Raw genomic sequence first — 11,134 nt, forward strand, 5'->3', positions numbered from 1 at the left:
TTCCAAAACCAACAAAATAATCAAACAAAAACAAAAAACATAAACGTGTCAGGACACAAAAGAAAAAAGAAAAATGCTGCCACCCGAACAAGGCAGAAGTCTGCATATGTTGGCTTGTAATAGCATGCAGCTTGTAACATGGTAGACTAATGTGCCTGTGTTAATTCAGCTCCATATTATTGTGTGAAGTTGCACTGGGTTGGGAGTGGTTTTGTGTGTGTCACATTTTTGGTGAGCCAATGGCTGGAATGGGGTTGGACTAATTAGAGGCAGGTGTACTTGATTGCACTGATACACTGGTCTTCTTATAGCCCACACTACAAACACTGCTGTGTTGTTTTGTCTCTCTGTGCAGGGCCCTGTTTCAGGAAGCCGGTTTAGTGGAAAAACTGAGTAAGTATACCCTGAGTTAACGAAAACTCTGGGTTTTCGGTTTCACAAAGCGAGTTCAGCTGCAGCCTGAGTGAGTCACTATGACGACACACTCCGTGAAGCTAACCTGCCCCCTAGCAGGTTTACTACAACTAACCCTGACTGTCTCCGCCCCTTTGTCGGAAACCTGACTGTAGGAAGTGTCGGACATGGCGTGCCACTTCCTTGAAGAGCCAGTAGATCGTGAAGCCCAAATTCTCTGCAGAGCTCTCCGCCGGGAGAGAGTGATCAGAGCGCGTTTGGACATTTTATCATTTCCTGATGATTTTCTGTGCGAACGTTACCGTTTCTCAGCACAATCTATAAGTTATTTGGATAACATCCTCAGGCCATATATTACGCATGTGACACATCGCGGACATGCTCTCAGTTCATTGCATATTATTTGTATTGCACTTCGGTTTCTTGCAAACGGGAGCTTTCTGTATAATATTGGTGACGCTGAGCACGTTTCCAAGGCTACCGTCTGTCGGGCAGTCAGGAATGTTACAGTTGCACTGAAACGTCTCCTGTACTCGTCTGTGGTGTTCCCCGGTCATAGACCCACAAGATTTATCAAAGAGGGATGCCACAAAATTGCAGGTATCAGGATGACCAAAACTTAATGTATGATGTGGTGATACTTGGACTACTACTTAAATTGCACATTTATTTTCAGGGTTCCCAGGCGTGATTGGCTGTATAGATGGCACTCACATTCCAATCATTGCTCCTTCAGTAAATGAAGGAGACTATGTGAACAGGAAGTCTTTCCACAGCATTAATGTACAGGTACATAGTTCCCTGTAGCATTTCAAACTAACAAATTATTTCATTATAGTAATGGATGCTAATTTGTGTTCTCTGCACTGTGAAGATCATATATGATGCTGCCAACATTATCACAAATGTGGAAGCCAAGTGGCCAGGCTCTGTCCATGACTCACAAATATTCCGTGAATGTACACTGAGCACAAAATTTGGACATGGTGAGTTGAGAATACTTTAAAATATATAAAGACCAATTGCTTCAGGGACATTTGAACTGAAGTGCATCCTTCTGTCTTAGGAGAGTTCACTGGCTACTTGCTTGGTGATAGGGGGTATCCATGTTTACCCTATTTGCTTACCCCTTACCCTGACCCTGAACCGGGCCCACAGCAGCGATATAATCTGGCTAATTGCAGGACAAGAGCCAGAATTGAAATGACTATCGGAATGCTTAAGGCCCGGTTCCAGTGCCTGCAAAGACTCAGGGTCACCCCAGAAAGGGCATGTGACATTATTGTGGCATGTGTGATTCTTCACAACATTGCCACAATTAGAGGAGAACACTGTCCTTCTGAACCAAACATCAGCAGTGATCCAAACCATGAACATCCTGACCCTCCCACGGACATACAAGATGGAAGCGCAGTCAGAGACACCATATGTCACAATCATTTCTTTTGACCCATCACCTCAACATGTTGAAAGAAGAATAAACAGATTTTTTGTTCAACTGGCTTTATTGGTCGCCTGTATTTCCTGTACACAAAGTATTAAAAGATGTAAACCTCATAAAGTGTCTCTGTTGCTTCCTCCTCTGTAACAGCTGTCAATGTTTCTTCATTATTTTCCTGTAGTAAAGAAATAAACAACATTGCTGTTCTACTGTAAACTCATATAATCTGTGGAGTATTACTCACAACTGCATGTTGGTCTGGCTCAACAGGAGGCTGCACCAGATGCAGTACACCATCACCATCAACTGATAGAATATGAGGTTCATACAGGTCACTTATAACTTACAAGGGACCAAATGGCAATTAACAAACATACCAATCACCTTACACTTCATTGTCATTATGCTCTCAAAGACAACCAAGACTGAGGGAAGGCAAAATCAGTAGGAAAATAACTTCACTACAAAATAATCCATTATGGTAAAGAGTTTATCAAATGAATGAGCAGCACTGCAAAGGTGACTGTGAAGAAAGGATGTATGCACATCATGTATTATTTTGAATTTACCCCCTATGTAGGCACTTGTGTCTTGCGGGGTTATTGACTCAGAGGATGTCCCCGCAGAGATGCCTTCGGCCACAGGGCGCCCACTGTTTTGGCTGAGGGCCAACTGCTCAGCCTCTGTGAGTGGTGGTGGTGGAGGACCCCCACCTGTTTTTCGGGCCTCCGCTTTTTTTCTGTTGGCTATAACGGGTCACATTTGAGCATACAGAGTAAGCAAATATGTACTTGTAATGTGCTCAGATAATTTCAATAAGTGCTTACAGACAGAAAATTAATGTAGCCTCTAACTGCAATTGATTTACATCGGACAAACAGACCAAGCACTATGGCTCATAATACAATTACACCTTACCTGTTTGGACTATATTTTTATATTTCATTTTTACTTGCTGCCAGGAACGTTTGGGGCCTGTTGGGTTGCACCTGCGCTCACATCACATCACAAAATAAAATGTATAAAATAACAAATAAAATAACATATGATAAAATAACGTGTTAAATGGGTGGAAATCCCTAGATCAATGTTTATATTAACACTCACGCATTGACTCTGTCGGCTATGTTTTGCCATGCATGCTCACTTTCTTTTGCAGCTGAGGCTGTGTTACTTTTTTCCGCGGAATTTGCATGTTATCAGCATATGCTGCCATCAGAATTTCGGCCTCAAGCGCTGTGAAATACATTGACCGCGCCTTCTTTCCCTCCGTCTCCATGGTGACTCGCTTAATCTGTGCTCCGCTTATCAGGGCTTTATGTATCCTCGTCCGCGCGCTTCACTTGGGGTTAAAGCAACTCCGCGTTGACTGAACTAATTGTTATCAGCCTTTCTGAAACCGAATATTCCGAGTTGGACAGTTCGGGGTTACTCAACCGTGAGTGTCGTTTTTCACTCTGAGTTTTCCAAACCGGCTTCCTGAAACAGGGCCCAGGTATGTAATGTGATGAAATCAGATATGTTTGGGATGGATGGGTTTTGCCCTATGAATTTTATATTAAATGTGTCGTTTTGTCTCTCTGTGCAGGCCAGGGCCTATTATATGCCACAGCCTAAAGGCAGCAGAGTTGCAGAGGCTTGAGTGACCACTGACTATATGCTTGCAGGGTGGTGGGTCTCCAAGGACAACTTCTAACCCTGTTAAAGGCAACATGTGGAGTGCAACTTGGCTGTGTGGCATAGCTGGCTCTGGCCTTGGGACTGTGTGTTTTTATACAATTCTTAAGTGGGACACTGGACTGTTTTATCTTTTATCTCTTGATATATTTTTTGTCAATAAATTATCTTTTAGAATTTTATTGACTGACATCTTTTTGCCCATGACTGAAACGGTTGGTCAGACCTAGAGTCTTTCTTTGGGTGTGTTACAGCAGCTTCTGCTCTAAAAGAAACAAATAAATAAAAAGAAAAGAAAATGTGTAACATGCTCATCAGCTTAGCAGTGTCTACATATTTAATTCAGCTTCTCAATCCTGTAGTTGTAGCTGTTGTCTACAGGGTTTTGCTTATTGGTTGTTATTATAGGTGTGCTCTATATCTCAGCAATGTGTCATTCTAGGATGATAGGTTTCAAGCTGGTCAAGTGCCTCTATGCACTTCATTAGTTTAGTTATTCTCTGTATTGTCTTCATCTCACATGTCATTACACTGAGTTTCAGCAAACCTTAAGCTTGATGCAGACTACTGTTTAACAATTATCCACCTCACATCATAACCGATTAAGGTGCCTCTTCATATTAATATTATCCTCTTTGTCTTATATAACAGCAATAGCATATTATAATATTTTATCAGTGTGTACCATTATACTACTACTGAGCCAATTTGTTAGTTAGGATCATCTTATTCAGCAAACAGATCATTTAGAATTCATCCAATCTGCGGTCACATTTGTTCTCTCTGTTGCATGGCGGACCAGGCAGTTCTATTATAATATATTATTTATATTTTATTTTGTATCCATCAAGGGCTTCAGATGACCTGCAGAATCATCCTTTTCCCAGGGTGGAGACAGTTACCTTTTCACACACTGTCCTTGGCTGAACAATGACACAGCCTTAATATACCTTATTTATTTTATTAAAATATTTTCGTGTGAATTATTTGCTTTATATTCATTTTAGACATGCTGGGCATGGTCATCATGCCAACTGTGTTTCATTGTTAATATCACTTTACAGGTTGTTATCCTTGCTATTATTAATTTCAAATACTCTAAAGATAATTTCTACTGTAACTTTCCCTTTGTTCATCTTTATTTCGTACTTTTTATATTTATATCTACTCAGTGGGGTCTGTTTTCAACCCTTTTAAACTACTACAAAACTACTGTGATCTCTAGTTTTCACTTAATAAGGGATTATTATGTTCTTCCTGATATGGGTGCTGCTGCAGATGCGGCTGCAGGAGTGAGTGATGGTTTACTAAAAGGATTGTGGGGACTGCACAGTGTCTCGTCTTCTGGTTTTACTAAACTGGCAGTTGGATTCTGTTCTCCCGACTGTTTATATTTTGTTTTCTTAAATCTCTCAGTTTACAGACACTGTTTTTGTCCGGCGTCTGGACTTTTCTTTTCTCACCACTGCTCGTCAGCAGGAGTGAGTTTTAATTTCACTTGCTTGATTACCCATCTTATTTATGTATTTACTTATTTTTGTTTAAGTAATATATACACAATACAGCTGCTATCACCTTCGCTGGTATTAGAGATGAGAGTGGTTGCTCACACGCCCTTCTACTTTCGGACTATTTCCAAAAGCGGTGTGAACTTTACGAGACGGAACTCGACCGTTCTCTCAACTCACCAGCACGTCAGTGAATAGCAGTAAAAGAAAAACACAGTAGGAGCAGCTCAGTCTCTTATTGGACCGTGAAAATTCAGCTTGCTCCATTAATTAAAACAATACACACATTCACATTCACAGCTTCGACGCGCGCGCGACCAGAACCCTTATGATAAGGGGAGCTCCCAGAGCTACTTACTCCCTAGACCCAGTCTAGACCCAGCTGGGGGAGCTACCCAGAGCTCCAAAGCTACCAGTCGACGAGCTCCCAGAGCTACCAGTCGACGAGCTACGCTACCAGTCGACGAGCTCCCAGAGCTACCAGTCGACGAGCTACTTCCGCTATTTTAAATTCCCTGAATTCAAAATGCGCTTTTACGCAAGATTGTGTCAGTGTGTCTGTATCTACCTGGTCAGTGTCGCCGGGTCTGGTCCACCTCGATCGGGTCCCACCACCGTGGGTCGCTTTCTAAGACGTTGGCCAAGACCCGAATTTAAACGCTCCTGGACTTTTATCACACACCTGGTGTGTGAGCTGTCGACAGACGAACAACGTGGACTGGTCACGGAGATGGGACACGATGGAGGCGATCCGGCTCGAAGGACCAAGAAATGTTGGGGGAAAACTCTGTAAAAGACCCAGGAGAGATAAAGACAAAGTTTGAGGAGTGCGGTGTAGTTCACACACAGCGCTGGCCTCAGGAGCACGGCGTCTCTGATGTGACCCTTTATCTTTGGTGTCGACTACGTCCTCTCTGCTCTGGCAGTGACTGATGTGGAGAGACAAGAGCGAAGCGGTGAAAGCAGTTTCAATGCAAAGCTGTTCACTGAGTCCAACAATTGAAGAATGGGCAGGAATTCAGAGTGCTCGGAGACTGGCAGGTCTTCTCTTGAATTTTAATATCTAACATATTAAAAAAAATACACACAGACACCCATGCACACACACACTGACCATAGGTGAAGTGGGTAGAAGTGTGTCTTTATGTGTGTTTATAGATTGAGTCTTAGGATGAATGTTTGATTTTAATTCCTAAAGACAGGTCTGGTATTTCATGGTGAGCTGAGGCTGTCTGAGCCTGATGCAGTGAGTTGATGACAGCAGACGTGCTCTCTCACTGGCCACCATCTGTCCCCATCTTACCTGTTAGCTGCAGATACATTAGTCAGTCCTCGGTAATAAGTAATCCACAAAAAGGTTTCTGTAAAGAGATCTGGCACTCCATGGCATTGAATGGGATGAGCTGTCATGATGAGCATGAAGCAGGCAGTGGATGGTCCAGACTGAAAAATATCACCAGCTGGAAAGATTGATATTGAACATGCAGACCTTTATAGATGGGATGTGGACTTCCTGACCGGTCCAGCATGGGTCAGATTTTGCAGACCCATATCTCCAAAATCAATTCAAGAGCAGTGAAATAGATTAGACTATAGGTTTTGTATAAAAAAAAGAGAAAATGAATGGAGTGGATACTGCTCTATTGAAGCCTCGAGCTGAGCTTTCTTTTTTATTTTCCCTTTCTGTTCTTTTTTTAAACAGGACGTGACCCTGCTTTATTGTCTCTTTTACTCTAAAGGGGTCCGCACTTTACAAAATGGACATCATGCTGTATTGAAGAAGAATTGAGATCGCCTATTGGGATCATAAAACTGTCTGGAAAGTATTTATTAAAGTTATAAATCAAGTGAGGAATAAGGTGATTTTTCCCATGGACTTTTATATAATCTGACTTCTTTTGGAAAGTAGAAGAAGCACTGAGTGCACTGACTTCATTTTTCTCACCTAAAGTCTACATCAGTGTTTTATATTCAGTTTTATGTACAGTCTTTTAGAAAAGGGAGGAAATCAGCGGGAAGGCATAGGCTGGTAACAGGCAGACAAAATGCCAGGAAAGAAAGTCAAAGGGGGGATTGGGAAAGAGGCCAGCAGGATTTAAAAAAAGAAAAGAAAAAAAAGGTTGGAAAGCCGCTGAGATGAGGCCCATTGACCTTTCATTTATCACTGCCGGGCTATTGGTGATTAACTCTTTCACTGGCTTCAACATACACACACATGCTCTCCTCTGGCCTCTCATGTCAAAGCTGTCACTTATGATACTGTGCTGCTACATTAACCTAAAGGCAAACTAAATAGTAAATGATCCTGTTTTATATTTAATTTAATGTATTCACAGCTTGTATGACTGAGCAGTAGTGCTCAGATTGTGGGTGACCAGTGTAGGGTGCATTTTAATATTTATCATCGGTAAGTTTCTGGCATGTTTATCCAAGCCTTCTGGATAACAATGGAAACGTGAAACGGAATAAGACAGCCATCTGTCAAAACAGTTTCGCACAGATGATGAGTCCTTATTAACTCTGTCGTTCACCATGATAGCAGATAATGGAGAAATAATGGTGTGGACTGGTTTCTTCTTTACTCTATTGGATTCATTTTGCCCTCGATGTGGCTGTTTTTTTAAAGATTGTTATTAACACGACTGCCATAATTCATCCTCTGAATTGTTGGTTAAATGTCACATTCTTTAATTAGCCTCCAGGTTGGGAATCAGCTATCTGATTTGTGACCAGACTTGCCTCCTAACCTGCTGTCCAGGAAGGGGGACCAGATGCTTCACACAGCATGATTAACTCATGAGACTGGACTGGTTTTGTGAAAGAGCAGATGCAATGCTCCTTGAGTTTTTGTTTTCTTTTCTCTGCGCTTTCTAACAGGAGATAAAGACACTATTCCCTTGTTTGTAAAAGTCCTGCAAAGATCTGATGTTCACACACTTGCCCTGCTAATGCTCTCAAGTACATTTAAGTTGGAAGCAAAAAGAGTAATGTGAACTTAATCTTTAATTATACCAAGAGTGTAATTTGGGGACATCTACTCACAAGGTGGTTGACCATTGATTCACCGATCCCACTGCTTACTGATTTTAAGGCCCGTTTGGACAGAAGGTGGTCATTCTGTGTACAAATGACTCAGCAATCTTGCTTATATTGATTCTCCTTAATACTCTCTTGATCTTTTGTCTAGAAAAGCAGCTGCAAATTCACTTTTTGTCACTGAGTTTAAGTAAGCTAGGAAATTTTAGTGTCATCATTTCATTAGACGTAATCCTTATGCACTGAAGGATGCTCACATTTGCCTGTTATATCAACATAACACACATCCCAGTGTTTAGTGTGGTCTGCCTCTGAATCAGCAGCTCTTTTAAAATCGCTGCAAACCTTCTGAAGCAAATACATTAAAAATAGGTTGGGATGTCATGCTCAATTTTTATTTTATTTTATTTTTTTTTATCTCGATTCAGATCCCTTTAATATATCATGTCTGCTCATGCTGCTGATAAGTCCTGCCACCATATTTTTCACAAGCCTCTGGAGCCAAACACTGAAGTTGATAATAAAAGGTTATTTATGTTTTATGAATGAGAGTTTAGCAGAGAGAAAGAAGGAAAGAAAGATTCTTGGCGTCAAAAACGAGACTGCATAAACACTAATTTCAGCTGATGATGAGTGTGATGATTTACCTCGTAAACGATCTTTGGCGAGGCGCCTGTGTCACCATACACTTAAGGCATATCTCACATAACTTCAGCACCTGCTGTTTGTCTGAGTTATTTTCTTTCTTATGCATCTGCTGCAGGTGGTACGCTTATGATTAATAAACCTGCTGCCTGCACTAATTTTGAGTCAGTTTTTTCAAAGTGGCAGTCACTTCCTGTTAAGTATATAAAATTCCTTACTGAGTAGATGTAGCATTTTGTATACAGTTGTGGTCAAACGTTTGATATCCGCTCATTGGAGCTTTTAATAATTTCTTTGAACTGTTCTTTAATCTTTAATGGCTTTAAAAAATAAGAATTGGGTGCACAAGTTTGATTTTCTCTAATCCACACAGGCTCAAAGTATATATACACTCCCAATAAAACACAGTTACTTGTCCAGATGCTTTTGGTAACCTTCACTAAGCTTGTGGAACAATTCTGGCTGAATATTTGACCACAGGAGGGACATTTAATTTTATTGTGGGGCGTGTTTACGTTTGACCCTGTGTGGATTGGAGAACATCAAATAGAATTTCAAATTGTTGCACCGAATTCTTGTTTTCTTGAAGTCATTAAAGATGTTTGCTGTATAATCAATCCACCCTGGAGAAAGAACAATTCAAAGAAATCAGTAAAAGCTCTAAAATTATCATAACATTCATACCCATAATGATTGTGTTTGAACTTATGATCACAACTGTACGCATTTATCAATAAGACCGAAGAATAACAGCTTTGCATATTTTGTGAGCGACTGACTCAGAACAGACACAATCAGCAGAGCAACCAAATGGTTTTCTCATTTACACATGTAATTTTCACTGAGTGATGCTCACATTACAGAGCTCTGCGCTGCAACAGTAGCTGGCAGAGGTGGTCAACACTGAAAGGACCCGACTGTGTTCTGCTTCATTTTAGCTGGTATTGATACTACAAAACATCATTTCCATTAATATATGGTAAATGGCCTGTATTTATATAGCGCTTTTCTAGTCCCTAAGGACCCCAAAGCGCTTTACACATCCAGTCATCCACCCATTCACACACACATTCATGGTGATGGCAAGCTACATTGTAGCCACAGCCACCCTGGGGCGCACTGACAGAGGCGAGGCTGCCGGACACTGGCGCCACTGGTGACCACCCTCTGACCACCACCAGTAGGCAACGGGTGAAGTGTCTTGCCCAAGGGCACAACGACTGAGACTGTCCAAGCCGGGGCTCGAACCGGCAATCTTCCGATTACAAGGCGAACTCCCAGCTCTTGAGCCACGATCGCTTTATGCACATTTCTAATAAGGCACTTGGAGGGAAAAGGTGGGCGATATTTTCTCAAAATTATATCACAGTATTTTAACTAAATTTGTGTTCATATTTCTCATGATATAGATGAAAATAAACTGAAAGTTTTATTGATGATTGCAGCTTGCAGAAAGAAGCATTTATTAGCGCGAATAAAATGAAGGACATTTTTCATCCTTCTTTTTTAATGAGCTACTGTCACTGATGACAGACTACCTGATTTGAAGTGTGAATATATTGCCGCAAAGTGTCAGCAGCAGCTTTATAGTGCAATAGTGAGACAGCAGTATATACAGGGGCACAACGTAAGTCAACTGTAAGGACAAAAGTAGCCTGGGTACTGTTTTCCCTGGAGATTTTAAGTAGAAGTAAAAGGGAACTGCTTAACATTTTAGTCTAAAAATAAGCAACTTGACTTTGCAGTTCTTCTGGACCCTACACAATATTGTCATAAAATAAAACTACAAAATTTAAAATAAAAAAGTTTCTACCTGGGATGTTGTAACTTGAGCCGAATTTTCAAGCGTTTGTGTTTATCCACCATTTGAAATGGCATCACATACTTGGCCCAACAATATGTAACTGCATCAGTAATTTCCATCCACCGTCTCTCTATCTGTCATACAGAGTCTAACTAGCAAGTGCTCTAAAAAAGCTTGGTTGAGCCATTTGTGTGCCTTTGCACTCTAATTGTATTCCCTGATATGTTTTTGTCTGAAGTAGCAAAACGTATGAAATGTATGAAATCTTCATCGAATGCAGACACACTGCTCTATCTATCAGACATTTCTGAGTTTGTCTCCTTGTTGTGTGCATTAGCAAACCTAAATACATGGAGTTGCTATAGTAATGATATGGCACTATGATGATACTTTTTCCATGTAGAAATCTGTTCCAGTATTATTATATATTATATATTATACATATTAGATATTATATACCAAAACCCTATTGGTGGGTAGGTTTTAAGAAAAGGACACAGTTTTTTGGATTTAAGCTCCCTGCATTTTCTGTTTATGGCATATGTGACTCTTAGTGGAGAGAAACTATCCATTCTTTATTCTTTTAAGATAGCGCTATGTGGGGTCAGT

The 11,134-nt window shown here is 40.8% G+C and overlaps 1 long non-coding RNA gene across 1 annotated transcript; it reads left to right on the forward strand.

The window, feature by feature from the left end:
- Positions 1-666: 666 nt before the first annotated feature.
- On the forward strand, positions 667-2,183 carry LOC147337812 (uncharacterized). Its single transcript, XR_015124956.1, has 3 exons — positions 667-1,203; positions 1,289-1,400; positions 1,481-2,183. It is a non-coding gene; the product is annotated as an uncharacterized LOC147337812 (long non-coding RNA).
- Positions 2,184-11,134: the final 8,951 nt, after the last annotated feature.

Source organism: Aulonocara sp. 'chitande type north' Nkhata Bay, linkage group LG2 (genome assembly GCF_057382095.1).
Source record: "Aulonocara sp. 'chitande type north' Nkhata Bay isolate Kocher_YH1m ecotype deep benthic linkage group LG2, A_spYH_male_GT1.1, whole genome shotgun sequence".
Lineage (NCBI taxonomy): Eukaryota > Metazoa > Chordata > Actinopteri > Cichliformes > Cichlidae > Aulonocara > Aulonocara sp. 'chitande type north' Nkhata Bay.